Source organism: Alligator sinensis, unplaced genomic scaffold, assembly GCF_000455745.1.
Source record: "Alligator sinensis unplaced genomic scaffold, ASM45574v1 scaffold286_1, whole genome shotgun sequence".
NCBI classification, from domain to species: Eukaryota; Metazoa; Chordata; order Crocodylia; family Alligatoridae; genus Alligator; species Alligator sinensis.
Window position 1 is genome coordinate 809,993 of NW_005842366.1, and position 15,052 is coordinate 825,044.

Consider the following 15,052-nt stretch of genomic DNA (forward strand, 5'->3'; position numbering starts at 1 on the left):
CATCCCCTCGTACTACCACTGCTGCTTCTCACAGCTCCAGGTCTGGCTGGGGCCCTGTTCTGGGCCAGTACAGGGAGCATGAAGCGCATGCTGCTTCTGGCCCCCATGGCTGGGGCCACAACTGCTGCCACCACAACAGCTACTGTGTGGCAGGGGAGGGGGCAGGGGCAATGCGTAGGGGTGAAGGCAGGTGCACCCCCTGCATGTAGTGATGCACCTCCTGCAAAAAGCCAGCGGTGTCTGCGGGTGGTCCAGAATCGCTGGTGGCCACTGCCAGCGGTGCCTGCAGGTGGTCGTCGACTGCTGGTTGGCGCCTACCACCACCCACCTGCTGTTGACAGTGCCGGCGGCATCTGCAGGAGCTCCCAGCTTACAGCTGCTGGGCTCCCACCGCTGTGCTCCCACCATTGTCAGTGCAACCATGCCCCACCCAGCCTCAGGGAGCACACGCCATTCATAGGAGGGGTGGCAGGCATGAGGGTGGGACATGTGAAGGGGGAAGCCAAGCAGGAGGGGCAGGCAACAGGGTGTGCAGGAACTAGAATGTGGAAGTATGGAGGGACAGATGGGGCATGTGGGCAGCAGGGAGGCCAAGTGACAGGAGGGACTTAACTCCCTGCTGGCTGCTTCTCCACCTGCCCCATGCCACTGCTTGTCCTAGTGCAGTGGGGGAAGGGTGTGAACTTTAGGCAACCCTCCAAAAATTTGATTCTAGACATGGAAAATTGTAACAAATGTATAAGATTTCTGTGTCTAGAATCTAATTATTGGGGGAGTCATCTTAAATTCAGAGTCGTCTTGGATTTGGGTAAATACAGTACCTGAAATATTACTGTAAGGAAGTGCTCCCCCACCCCAACAATGACTGGAAACCAGTTGCAGGTTGTCAGCAGGTAATAGTTTTCCTGGGGGAGGCCTAGGGCCAGCTGGAAGAGATGACTAGCTGGTGAGAGTAGAGCCACAAGACAGTTCTGAACTCCAGGAGGAGAATGCTGAGGAGGAACACAGAGTTAAAGTTGTTCTCTTCTACTTTCTGGAAAGGATGGAGGGTTTTGGTTTGCTTCTTTTGTTGTGGATTCAAGGCTGTTTTGTGAAGACTGAAACTGCCTTGAGAAACTAAGAGTAGTGTTGAATCACCTGTTTGACACAGTAAGGAGAGTGACTTACTTATACATTTTTTTAATAAAACAAGCTATTCTATAGTTGAAAGAAACTTGCTCAGACAGAAAAGAGGTTTTTATTTTTTTCAGAGTTAAAACTTTCCAGAATTAATTACTTGTATGAACAAGTAATGGGTAATTATTTCTCTGATAAATAGACCCATTCAAACAATATTAATCTCTGTTTAGGATAGAGAAAGAAATCACATTAAAAAGTATGAATAATGCACCACAAAAGTACCCTATAAATTATTAATAACAAACCACCTAATTAACCAAAATACAGCTCTAAATCTTCATATTGCTTAAACCATTAGGTCTTTTCCACATGAAACCCACAAATGCCTCTCTAAAGTCATAGCTCCTACTGCCTGGTAGTGTTGTCTAACTAAGGGCTGTGATATTTGGCCTTCTGTCTTCACAAGAAGAGTCACTGGTTCTCGGGGTCAACACCTGGATCACATGCCAATTCATTTTGTGTCTGTACTGATCTGTAAATACACAGACCCAAAACAAACAAACCAAAACCTTCTGTCTTTTTCAGAAATTAAAAGAAAGAACAATGTTAGCTCCAAGTTCCTCTGTGCTTTCACCTGTCCAGAGCAGGATCTGTATTGTCAAAACCACATAGACCTTGCATTATGACCTTTATAATAAAAAAAGAGTATCCTTCTTAGCATCTAGCTTGGATTCCATGGTCAAGGATGGGAATGATGACCTTCCTATATATTTTACTTTAGAACACTCTTTTACAAGCCAAAGTTAGTATAGAAACCTTTCACCCTGGCTTGTAAATGTTTCCTGAAGAATATTAAACTGTAGTCTCTGTGAAGGACCTAGACTAATGTATAATAAAATGAAGTGCTTTGTACCACTCACTTGTGGGATGATTATTATATGCCTATAATGGAATGTAAAAGTGCTTACCCTGTACATGTACAGTTTTAGTTTAGTAACAGAAGAGTTAGACTAGCAGTAAAACAAAACAAGGACTTCAGATAAGCAATTTCCTGTTAAATGCGGTAGGGATTAACTCATAAAATATATGTGATCTTGATATTTTAAAGACCCTGTAGTGGGTTGGGGAATTAATCAGCTTCTACAGTCCTTGTTTACAGTCTTTGTTTTTCTGGGGCAAACTCCCTCCCTGCAGGAATCAATGTAAACAATCAATAAAACAAACACACAAATTAGTGTTGCAGCCACTAGCCTGCACTCTTCCTTCTCTCTCTCTCTCTCTCTCTCTCTCTCTCATTCTTGATTGCAAACTCAGTCTATTGGCTTCACTCCCAGTCTTTCCCAGACCTGTAGGAGAGCAGCAACTCTGAAGTGGTACTCAGTAGGGGTATGCAAATTCAGGGAACAGTGATTCGATTAGTTGATTTGGATCACTGTCCTGATTCGATTCGGCCGAATCCAAATCTGAAGATTTGATGCTGATTTGGAGAATCAGCAATTCAGCCATAGACACAGTTTTAAATGTTTTTTGTACATACCTTGAGGTAACAGGCATGGGTTGTGAATGCTGAGATGGTAGGGCAGATGGAACATCCCACAGGAGCATGGGGGGGGGCCCCCACATGCTCAGCGGCAGACTCAGAAGTGGACTGGAAGTACTTCTGGTACACTTCTGGATCCACCAATGAGCGTGCGGGGGTTTCCCCTCCCTGTACTCCCCGGCTCAGTGATTGGCCACAGGGGGACCCCAGATGCCCCCCGCCCCAGACCCAGGAGGCACCAGTTGCCGAGCTGGGGGGAGAGGGGAGGGTCCCCCGCGTGCTGTATGGCGGACCTGGAAGTGGACTGGAAGTGTTTCTGGTCAACTTCTGGGTCCACTGCCAAGGACGTTGGGACTCCCATGTGCTCCCATGGGATGTTCCATCCATCCCACCATCTCAGCCTTCATGAGCCACCTGGTACCTTGAGGTATGTAGAAAAAACATTTAAAGCTGGGCCTGTGTCCGAATCATTCAATCTCTCTGAATCAATTCAGAGAGTTCAATTTGATTTGAAGAGATTTTAACCCTTAATCATCAAAATGAGGATGATTTGAATGATATTTCTTGCTCAGTGGCATGGGCACAATTTAATTGGGTTGTGACAGAGATTAAAGGGTCTCCTGATTCAATTCAGATTCAGAGATTCAGCTGCTTAATTGGGCCAAATCTCTGCCGAATCAAATCAGTGACTGAAGCTTCGCACAGCCCTAGTACTCAGGGCTTATCCAAGAACCAACCCACCTTGTCTATCCCTCAGCTATATTCAGCTTCCAGGTATTCTCTGACTGAGGGAAAGCACTCAAGCTTCCACCTACAAACTTCCTGTTTTCCCAGTGTCTCTCTGGGAGCTTTTAACTGTCATGGGGCTAGTCAATTATTGTCATCAGATGGCCCAGTCCACCAAGACAGGCTTGGAATTTCACTGTCTGCTTCCAGCTAGGCTGCAGCCTGCTACAGGCCCATTTTACAAACTTGAAAAAAATATAATTATGAAATGGGAGAGAGAATTTTAAAACAAAAATGACATTTTGAAATTGTTTAAGAACATTTACAACATGTTTTAAAAGCTATCATATCTACTTGAATCCAAGATAAGGTGTTTTCCCCATTTAACATAGTGAAATAGCCCCTCACTTTGGATTTGAATACAAGGTGGCAGGTGTAAGGCTCCTATGCTACTGCCTGGGGCAGCTCTGTAAGGCTCAGGTAGGCTTCTGCCCTGCAGCCCAGTGCACTTACCCAGTTACTACTACTTGAGGCCAGCTGGCCACCAGCATGTTCCTTCTGATTGGTTCTGGAGCTGTATTTAAGGAAATCCTCCAGCATTTGAATGCTGTTGCTCAACATACTGGTCTTTAGTCTCTGAGTAGCTCCTGTCCCATAAACTTCACTGGCTTCCATTTATTTCTGACCCTACCTGCAGCTTGCTCCTAGATTTCAGCCTTTAGATTCTCCCTGCAGACTCATTTCCTGATTTCTGACCCTGGCTTGCCTTACTCTTGAACTTTGCCCTGTGAATTTTCCTTTGGTCCATGTAACTAAGTTCCTGATTCCCAGCCTCTGACCCTGATGTGGCATTTTGGTTCCTGACTTGTGGCTTCTGACCACTGTAATGCCTAGCTCTATGACCAGCTCTACCCACTAGGATAGCTGGCCTGGTGGACTGTGACAGTAGTTGGAAGGTGCTGGCTGCTGCTGGAGCTCCACCTCCCTCATTGACCTCTGCTGGAGCTAGAGCCACAGCTGCTGCCCCATCTTGCCTCCCTGCAGCCTCTGCCCCTCTTTCTTCTCTCCCCACTTCCCCCCCATCTCCACTGTTGCTTATTCTCTGGCTCTGGCCATGTCCCAACCAGGTTTAGAATTTGAGTTAGAGCATTGGAAACATTTAAAGCAGGAGACTCAGAGCAGCCTGACTATAGGAACTGCCTTGGAAAGCCCCCAAACCCCATCATGAAGCCAAGGTGCTAGATCCCTACTTGCCAGAACAGTTTGGAGCAAGAAGTACTGTCCCACTCCTAAGAGTGACCCCTGTGCTGGGAACCAATCTAGAGTCAACCTGAGGTGGGGGCCCCAGGGCCCATCCCACGTCTTATGAGGAGGGACTGCCCTTCTTACCTGTATCCTAAATATAACTCTGGGAGTTATACTAATCCAAAGCAGAATTATATCTCTAAACCTTTCCAGTTCTCTAATCCTAACCCTAGCTCAAGTTACTCCAACAGCCCCAGGCAAGAGACCCCAAGATGCGTGACTGAGGGAACTTCCTTGGAAAGCCCCCCAAGTCCATCTGGGACATCCAGAACAGCCCTGGAGCAAGAGGTTGTTTAAAAAACCCATTTTAAACTCCCTTCTTCACAAGGAAAATGCATAGTTCAATTGAAACAAAACACAACACAAACCCTTTGTACTAGTTCCTTGTAGAAGAGCATCCTTGAGCTTTACCTTTCAGTGATACCTGTTCCAGACACCTGTCCCTAAGTGGTCTGCACTCCCTTGTTAAAGCTGCAGACCATCTGGGGCCATTCCTCTTCAGTTTTTTTGGTTATCCAATTTGCCAACTTCCACTCATACACCCCATTCATGCATCTCACTCAACACCTGCTGTAGGTTCAGTTCTTAAAAGCAGGGGTCAGGTGGGTTGAGAGTGGGGCAGCTATGATTTTAGCAGCCCCTGCCACCGTAGTGGCAGCTCCAATCCATGGGGAGGGCTTGAGAATCCAGCAGCAGTCCACTTTTTCCTAACACAAGCTTTCAAAGCTCTTGTCACCAAGAAAAATGCAAACATTTATATTTCAAAATACCTGTTGATCTGTTTATTTATGCTTAGTTGCTACAGTTTTTATTGCCTTGGAGAGGAAACAAAATATACTGATAATGAAATTTCATCAAAAGACAAGATGTTAGGGCCTTGGAAATTGTTCCTTAAAGTACTGAATCAGTCACATGCATCATTAACTCGAGTTACTGAAAAGAAGGTAGGAGAAGAGACAATGAAATAATTACATATTGCTGGGCAAGAGATCTATGGCATCTGAACTGTGGTATTTTTTGTCAGAAAATCTACAAATAAAGTCTTTGAATACCTCTTACATAAAGCTCTGGGTTGAATGCCCTCATACAGTGACAATTATTGGACATGAGTAACTTTCCAGGACTTACAAATGAGATTTCTATATACACAGCCAGTCATCCAAAGAGCACAGCTGCTCCATTGTTATTTTAGTCATATCTTTCTTATTGCAGAACCCTGAACTCTTCTACAAAAGAAGAACAACCCCATCTGAGTCAGGGTTGACCCCAAATGCTCAATTGATTTTGTAGTGCTATCCTTCTTATAAGCAGAAGATGTTGTCAAGAATGATGAGAATCTTCCATTCCTTTTCAGAAGAGTTCATGACCTAAGTTACAATACACTTAGGAGACAACTAATAAAACATGGTATAACAGAGAAAAAAACAACAAGGAAACAATGGACAAATATGCAAACTGTTGCTTACCTCGCCTGTTTTGAAAAACAGAAAGAGGATGAAGTGTTAATTGCCTGATGGTGTTTGTAGTTTACAAGCATAAATACTTGCCCTAGGATAAGATAATACCCAGTTGCCTGTTGAGCTAATTTTAAAAGAAGGTAACGGGACTGTGTTGCACAGTGAATGGTTATTAGCCCTCTTTGCCAGTCAGCAGCAGGGGTAGGGCCACATCATAGGCAGCCCTCTTGGCCAATCATCAATGCAAGGTGAGGTGGCAGCTACCATCTTTGTTGCTCCCCTTCATGCTAGTAGCTCTCTGCCCCCCCCCCCCCTCGCCTTCCCTCTCCAGCAGGATATGAGGCCCTGAGGACTATTTTGTTTTTAGTAAGTTTTTTTTTATTTTCCCCTCCCTTTCCAAATCCTTGCCAAATTTACAGGATTGCCACTTTCTCAGGGTTTGTGGAAACTGCATTTTTCAGTTTCTGCAAAAATGTGTAACTCCTCGAGTAAGCATGGTGACTACACCACCCCCTATGCTGGGTTATCCCAACTTGTCTGCCACGGCTTGTTGGTATATGAAGAGAAGGAGGGGGTTCAGTGGTGTTCTCTTCCCTTATAGACCTGAAGACGGGATACTCACAAGTGTGCCATGGTGTTCCTTGGTGCTCTGCCTCCCCTACTCCCCATCCACTCGCTAACTGCTCGGATATTCCGATCGTTGCCCTGATGATCTACGTTGGCCCGCTTAACTATGGGGTCCAGCATTGACTTCAGTAATCTGGCCTGTTGCCGGGATGTTGATATGCCTGAGCCTCAGTCCATGGTCTCAAGTGTCTGAGCTACAGGCATTTGGCGTCCTCAACCAAAAGAGACACTTCTAGTAAGCTTAATGCTCAGGGGCTGGGGATTGCCCATTCCCAGCCTGATGCCAGACACTGCTCCCCATCCTTTGCTGTGGGGCAGTATCTTCTGTGCTGCCACAGCCATTGCCCAGAGCCTCTGCCTGGCCGGCGTGCTCCCAGCTGGCTTCCTCCCCTCCCTCACCAGCTTCCACCTGGGAAGCAGCTGCTTGAAGAGCCGGCAAAACACTGACTCATGTGGCTCCTGCTCCGCCCCTGCTTGTCTACATGGTAAGTTTCCTGGGGTGCAGGGTACTCTCTCTCCCCCTTCAGGAACACCTGGGTTTGTCCTTGATGCCTGTGGGGGCTTCTCGCTGCCACAAAATGTAAAATCACAAATAGGGTAGATCCCTACTGATAACCATGCACTATGCTACATAAGAATAGTGAGGAGCAGGGCTGCCAGGGCCCCTCAGACAATCAGCAGCAGGGGAAGCCTCTGTGAAAAAGACAGCAAAAATGGTGCCACACAGTTTAAGTAGATCCCTAGTTATCAGGAAAATCTCCAAGCATTTGTTTACAGCTGCCTTTACATTTAAATCTTCATATAAATAGAAATCCAAGTGTCTCAGGTTTAGAATGCAAATTCTGAGTTTAAATCTAATCTAGTAAACAAGTTCTTGGTAAAGTTAATGTGGGACCAGGGACCTGTACATTTTCTAGTTGGGGTTGCTATTAGGCCAGTCAACTTCGTTTTATAACAATGACAAAAACAAAGGGAAGTTTATTAAAATCATGCTATTTTATAGTAGTTTAAATGTGAATGTTCTACTGATACAGTAGATGCATTCAAGTGATGTTTCATTGCCAAAGCATGCATAATATCATTGATTATTGAAGTAAATTTTAGTGTGAAGTCTCTTAATCATGATTATTTTCAAATTTAATAGCTACAAACATGTAATTGTTTAATACGTGCTTTTGTCACTTATTGATTTCCCTTAGCTTTAAACAACCTTAAATATTTATTTATTCCAGATTAAGTGAATTCCATGTTAACTCCATTCATTCCATTATATGTGTTTGTCCTTTCTCCTACAATTGTGTTTTAAGTATATAAAGAGCATTTACCCTGATATACTGATATATAATTATTTTATTTAAAGACCCTGCCATGCAGTAGTTCTGTTTCAAGACTTTATGGGCCTAACTCTTCACCTCCTTTCTTCTTTTCCATTTATTTAAACACAGGCAAATTGAGTGCAGAATGTTACCTGTTCCAAATAGTCACAATTAATACACACTTTGCATTTACTTTTGGGTAGGTAAAATGGCTATATAGAAGTCAGGGTACTGAGGCTAAGATTTTACCTTCTTTTTGGAACTGAAACATAATATCTAGAATTATTGCCTTCCAAATCATTTTGCTTTCAGAAATAATAATTCAGTCAACTGAGTGATATCATATACCTGTGCCCAACACCTGTTCCAATGTATTTTAATCAGACTGCTCCGCTGCTCCCGATGTCACATGTATTCAGAATCTCACCCCCATCCTGGAGCCTGTATAAAGATGGGACTAAGGGACTACTACAGGAGAGGCCTCATAAAATGGATGCCATCATATCAAGGAGCTGTACTTGTGTATGCTTCAACATAGCTTAAGTTAAGTTGCCTTAGATGCGTGCATGCAGCCCCAAAGAACAAGACAAAAACAGAAGTACACAGAGCCTCTAGTAGTTCCTTTAATTTCTAGAGAATATGCTGCTGTCCCTTTTTCAGAAGACTCTCAGCTCACGGCAATCTCATAAACACTCTGTTTTATATTATGGCTTCCTGTGGGACTACGTTCCTAGCATCATATTTTTTAAGGTTGAAGTTTTTGTGGTTATTGTTATAGCTCAAGACTTAGAAAATTTAAGGACATTTGAAAATGGCATGATATAGTAGAGATGTGGGTTGTGTCCAGGAAAATTAACAAACGAACAGTGCCCCTCCTCCACTCCCCAATTCTGCTATAGCTGTTTGATTTCTCTTAAATGATTCCACTTGGGGATACGGTTTGTGAAGAAGGAGAATAGGACCTTCAAGAGAAGGGGAAAATTCCAGGATTTCTAACTTCCTGCTTTAGCTAAGTACAATAAAAAAGGAAGAAAAAAGGAAGAAAGTGATAGTGATTACTGTCCCTCTTAACTTGGATCTAGATAGGCACTCAAAGTTTTGAGCTCCAATTGCTCGCCTGCTGGTTTGTTCGTTTTTGGGTTTTTTTTATTTTTCTGGGTTTTTTTGTTTTATCATGTTCCTTTCATTGCCTGCAATGCAATAGACAGGTGCAGAAAGTATTACCTAATCAATCAAGATATTATGTGGAAAGTTTTGCTTACCTATTTGTGTCCTAGAGGGAAAATCAGTCAGACTAAAGTCTAAATGTGTTATCCTTTCCCCTCCACTATCCCTCAAATTATTCATAACCAAACTGTCAGATCAGTAGCCCAAAATGGGTTCAGGATTCAAAATAAATAACACAGGTTATTATTTTATCTTTGGAACAAGTTAAAGAGGGCAAAAGGATCATCTGGGATGCTTTCTGAGCTCAGACACATGGCTGCAGGTTAATGTGCTTCATGTGGAGCAAAATTAATAATAACCAGAAGATAGTCTAGCTGCTAAAAAAATGGACCAAAACTCAAATTGCTATCATTGGATTTCCTGTGAAGTGTAAAATCTGATACCTATTAAGCTCTTCTCAGCAGAGAGTTTATTTTCAAATTCTATCACGAGCTTCCAATTTAACTTTCTTTAAGTCATATAATCCATCTCATTTTTTGAACTGCAAAATGATTTATTTTGTGAATGAATAAATTGTAGCAAGGATCATTGTGGCAGTGCTTTCTCATCCAAACTGAATTGTCCCACAAAACTTTGAATCGTACCTTTCCACGCAGCCTAAATTGGCACCAATAAAATGCATAATTCAGGGAATTCAGACCTTTTTGCTCATAGGATCCTTAGCCTCATCAGACGTTTTAAATGGAAAGATGACCTGCAATAATGTCAAGAACCCTTACAAATTCAGACACAAAATCTATTATTTTGGTTTTTACTGTGAAGAAATGAAATACAGTATAACCTCATAAATTCGGCATACTCAGGACTGAGCACTTGACAGAAATTTGAAAATTCTGGATTTTTTAAACTGGTGCGGTGGCCGGTCGCAGAGCAGGGGGGTAGCAGCGGCCGGTCCCAAAGCAGTGGCCACACACAGAGTAGTAGCACGGGATGGTCAATGGCAGCAGCAGCTGCTGTGTGCAAGCTTTCCAGTCCGCGTCCAGGAGGGCAGAGGGGAGCAGCGGCCAGTGCCGGAGCAGTTGGGGGAAGTGACGGAATTTTTATAATTCCAGATTTTGGTATCCGGATTTATGATGTTATACTGTATTAACTTCAATAAATGGAAGACTCAAGTACTGAATTGTTTCCAATGATGCTGTAATGATTGATGTCTTGTAGTACATCTTGAACCAACTCACCTCACAATGGAGTACTAAGGCACATACTGGACAGCCCAGAGGTCATACGTGTGAGGTCATAACAGAAGCGTTCATGGCGCCACTGTGTCAGATTCCAGTGTATTTAGCAAATTCTGCTAAATACCTTGTCACAAGGACACAAAAGAAGAGAAGGACCTCACTATGAAGGTGGATACATGAAAAACAAAAGGAAATTGCTGTGAGCTAACATCACAAGAATCTACCATCTGCCATGTCTGCATTCAAACATACAGATCGCAGACTGGCTTCCTCAGTCATCTACAGATTCACTAATGACGTCCCTATTTACTGGAAGTCTGTTGCCGTTGTATTGAGGGACTGCCAATGACTGAAGACTGATAAAAGGGGAAAAAATCTTGTCTATAAAAAGACAAAAATGACTTATTCAAGCTGAATGGGGATGATTCATTTTTTCAAAAATCTTGTGCAATGGGAAATAAATTTTATCTATTTACTTAAAAATAATAAAAAACAACAGCTATGCTTCATAATTTCCAAACCATCTTACCTGAAAAAGCCAATTATATTTGAAGAAGTATTTAAAAAGGGAATGTGTAAAAACTTTAAAATTATTCTCCTTTAAATTTCTAAAGTTCCTCTTACATAAGTGGAGGTTACCTCAGATTTGAAGAACTTTTCCCATAAGGAATACTAAAAATGTTAAGGAAGGATGTCTTAGATTGACCGATCTGTCTGTCTACCTATCTGTCTTGGGTTTTAACATGACCCCTGTTGCCACAATATGTGAGGTAAGGAAGTCACTCGTTTACTGAGGCATGGAGAAACTAAATGATTTATCTAAGGTGACATAGGTCATCTGTAGCAGATCAGAGAACTGAATGCCACTTCTCCAGGAAGTTCCATGCATGACCACTTTAATTTAATCCTCTTTCATTTAGTTTTTGTTGAATTAGGGCAATTACAATTTTAGAGTTGAATTGTGGTAGGTTTTTTCTTTCTTTCTGTTTGTTTAAGACACAGCTTATTTAAAAGGTACCAGATCCTCTGGTGCAAACCAAAGTAATTCTTTTGATTTCAAGGGAATGATATGGTTTTTCTCCACCCTCAGAAGACCTGGCCTTTTTACACAAGTATTAAATTGCCTGATTATACCTATGTAAGCAAAACTCATTACAATGATGACTAATTCTTGTGTGAGGCTATATCAGTGCTACAGTTTGGTGTGAAGATTGATCTAAACTAAACCAGTTTCTCATTCAGAGTGAATATAAATATCTATCAATATGATGATAAGCTACTGAGGCCAAACGTAATATTTTTACTGTGAATTTTAAGAAGCAAAGTGTAATATTCAATTCAGTCATTTCAGTGATGGAATGTATACTTCTGTGTACTATTCACAGCATAACTGTAACTAAGAGAAGAGAATCAACTTGAACAATGTCATAGGATAATGATCTCCTGTGCCTAGATAAATATCTCCATATTTAGCATAAATAAATGTCAAGCTGAAGCAGAAAGCATTGATCATAGGGAAAAGTTCTATTCCAATGGCTCAACTGTAACTGAGACAAATGATCTGTGTAAATGTAATCACTTTGTCTTATGACATCTTATCGCTGAATTTGGGTGACAGCTTTTCCATCACACCATTGCCAGCCTGATGGTTTTGAACTGACTTTGAGACTCTGTACATTGTTCTGTGTTTTAATCATTCAGAGTTGACAGTCATTCAGAGTTGTAATCATTCAGAGTTGACAATCTTCATTAAGTTATATATACTTGATTAATCATAAATTTACCTTCAATTGCCCTTTTGCAAATAAAGAAAATTACTTTTCACACAGGGAATGTTGCTCCTTTTTTATTATTCATGAATTGAGGTTGGTTAGCTAATAGTTAAAAAGAAAAATGTAAATGCCTAAGCTTGATAAATGCAATGTGATGTCAGAAATGTTAATAACCAAAACATTTAGAACGAAATTTCAGGAAGCAGGCTTTATGTACCTACTTACTTGTTACAATAGAAGCTGTCATTATGTTCCTAGTTCATTCAAACAATAAAGTATATGTTTGTTTAGTCAGAAAACCATCTAAGCCAGTGGTTGTCAGCTTTCTAGATTCAAGGCCCTCCATTTTAGAATTCAGCAGCATCCCATTTCTCCATTTCAGAATTCAGCATCTCTCATTTCTCCATTTCACAATTCAGAAACACCTCATGAAAAAAAATTAATAGAAATATTAGGTGTTTAGGGGGCTCATTTCTCATAAGAAAACCACTCTCACCAATCTCTCCATTCTAATCCTCATAGGAAATTTACAAAACACTTTTCACAGACGAGCCTATGAACTTCACTTCATCGACCTCCTGGATACAACAAATCATGCACTAAATATAGACATTGGATTTATGACACATTACAACCTGCCTGACATCTGACCTCCCAGGTACCTCTCCACTATTTACCTGCTACATTCATCTCTCTGCCCTCCCCATAGCCTGTCTCTCACCCCTGACTCCTCAATGTACATCTTCACTGACTGCCTTTCTTACATGGATAGCAGCCTCTGGCTTCTTTACTATTCATTCCATCCTGGAAGAGCACACACCAACTGCAGAGGCTTCCTCAGCCTGACAAAGGGTATTTAAACCCAAAATCTTGCTAAGAAGAATTTTTCCAACTATTTGAGTTGGTCTAATAAAAGATATCAGATTTACCCAAAGAAACTTGTCTGCCTAATAGAAATATAGAATTAATATTATAATTTAAGCATAATGTTATTAATTAATGTGGTATTTATTAATTACATTATTATATTATAGTCACCCCTTAAGGTTGCTGCCCCTGACTCTGTGCATGTTTGTTCCTAGAGTGGCACCTGGACTCCCCATGCATGGCACTAGCCTTAGTTATCTCAGGGCAATCCCCCCTGAACTCCAGCCTTGGGGCTAAAATGGATAGAGTCCAAGGACATCCAGTCATCAGGGGCAAGATGCTGGGCTTCAGATGTGTGGCACATGGGGATCACTGAGGAGGTCAAAGGCTCAGGGACAGGGGCAACAGAACAAATGAGCCTTTGGAGGGCACAGGTGGACCCACCTCCCTGGCTTCAGTCTATGTCTAAGGGGGAAAGAGGAGCTTCTTGTGCCGGTCTATGTCTAGGGGGAAAAGATTAGCTTCTGTTGCTGTAACTGCTCCTCTAGGGATTTGCACACCTGCCTGTAAAGCTCCTCCCACTTGCCTTGGAAGCATGCAAGGCTTTGGGGGATAAGACAGGCTGAAACACATAGCTCTGTGCCACCTGCTTGTGGTGTACCATGCAGCTCAGAGTGGCCAGGGCAGAGACTGCTGGAGGGTGGAAGGAGGAAGCCACAAGTTCCCCTTGTGTGTGGATCTCTGGGGCAGGGCTGGGGAGAAATGAGTGGTACGCTTACCGCCTTGCATGGGCATATGTGCTGCAGCATCCCTGAGGGAGCCTTGCAGCATCACTGCTGAGATTCACTTTTTAAAGCACATTTTACTTTTAAATGTGTATTTACATCCACTTGACTTGAACGATTACATAATATTAAGAAGCATTATATATTTGACATATATTTCTAGACATGGGCTAAGAAACACCATTTTGTCATTGCTTTCAGTTAGGGGTGAAAGGTGGACAGAATTTGGCCCATCATTTTCTGTCACTTCCTTGGATTATAAAACAATTTTAAGATCCTTGTCATGTGTGGATCTTTATTTATCATAAAATCCTTGCAGTTAGACTGACCCTGCTGGATGTTTTGGGATCTAGAAAACAGAATAAGGCTCAGCATCCTTCTATAATGAGGGAAGAGTTGTGCTTAGAGTGACAAGAGAAGTAAATCAGGACAGCAGGGAATAATCCTTTGCTTCTGTTTCAGACACATCTGATACTAAGCTAAACTTATAAATTTATCTATAAGCAATGGTATGATCTTGATAAATATGCCCAAAGAGCAGCTGCCTTCATACGTTGGAATGTTTCATGTACATTTGTCAAGAAATATTTTGGAAGGCAACAGTGCAGGCAATTCTGGATTAGAGATAATGAAGTCTGAGAATTCTAGCCAATCAGATTACTTGTTGTTTGTCAGATCCTCTGTTTCAATTTATCCAACATAGAGATAAATCCACACCCCCAAATTCAGAAACAGATTGAAATCAACATTTTCCTAAAGTAAAGAGGCATTTGAATCTGGATTTGAGGCAGTACTTTAAGAATTGGCCTTGATCTTTGGGCGTTTTTCTTGTTTGGTATCCAATTTCAAACCCAACTTTTCAACCTCAGTCACTCAAAATTAGAATCTAAATCTTTGGCCCCATGTAAGTGCCTTGTTTTCCAGTGGAGTTGACCATATTTAGTTTCTACTGGGTTTTTTTTGGATTGGTATTATGCATTCTCAGATAAATTGGGGTGCCAGTATGACAGACTTGATCCCCAGAAAAGAAGGCACCCAATGTTATAAACACCTCTTGTATATTTGGATAGGTGATTCTTCTCATTTTGTGTTTGTTGCTGTATCCGGATTTTGGTAAAATAGTATGAATCAAA